Source organism: Astatotilapia calliptera, chromosome 4, assembly GCF_964374335.1.
Source record: "Astatotilapia calliptera chromosome 4, fAstCal68.1, whole genome shotgun sequence".
NCBI classification, from domain to species: Eukaryota; Metazoa; Chordata; class Actinopteri; order Cichliformes; family Cichlidae; genus Astatotilapia; species Astatotilapia calliptera.
Genome location: NC_137425.1, coordinates 31068716 through 31069304, shown reverse-complemented (window position 1 = coordinate 31069304; position 589 = coordinate 31068716).

The window sequence follows — 589 nt, the reverse complement described above, 5'->3', positions numbered from 1 at the left end:
TCCCAAGACTCTGGCATTTTTATTCAACTGTGATACAAATTTTGCTCATCTCCCTTGACTTTTAACCCAACAAACATGCTCTGTGTACCAATCAAATGAACTATGGAAGAGAGGCAAAAGGGAGGTCAGGCTGGCAAAGGGAGGACCCAAACGAGGACTTCCTATGTAGAATACAGTGTGTTTATTTAGAGTGAACAAATGACAAAATGCAAATAATCCCCAGTGCGTGCTCTCTTAGGGTGCTTGTTCCCTGCTCCCGTGCTGTGACTTCTCCCAGTGTCCGTGGTGAGTATTTCTGCTCCTTTCGTCTCGGTATACATGTTCCCCTCTTTCCACTCGTTTCTTCAATTCTCCTGGAAACAACAAAACAAATATTGTTTCCATAGAACTTTCTGCCAACCAAGTTTAATAGGACTTCTTATTCAGCTTGTCAGATCCCTTATCTTCTGGTGAGGCTGATGTTCAAAATATTGCTGCCTCAATTTGGTTTAGTTTAGCTAAAGTTCTTTTAGCTGTGATGTTCGTGGAAATAGGCCCTGGCAGGGTCTTCCAAAGCAAACTGATCTCCTGGAAGAGGCCAGAATAATCA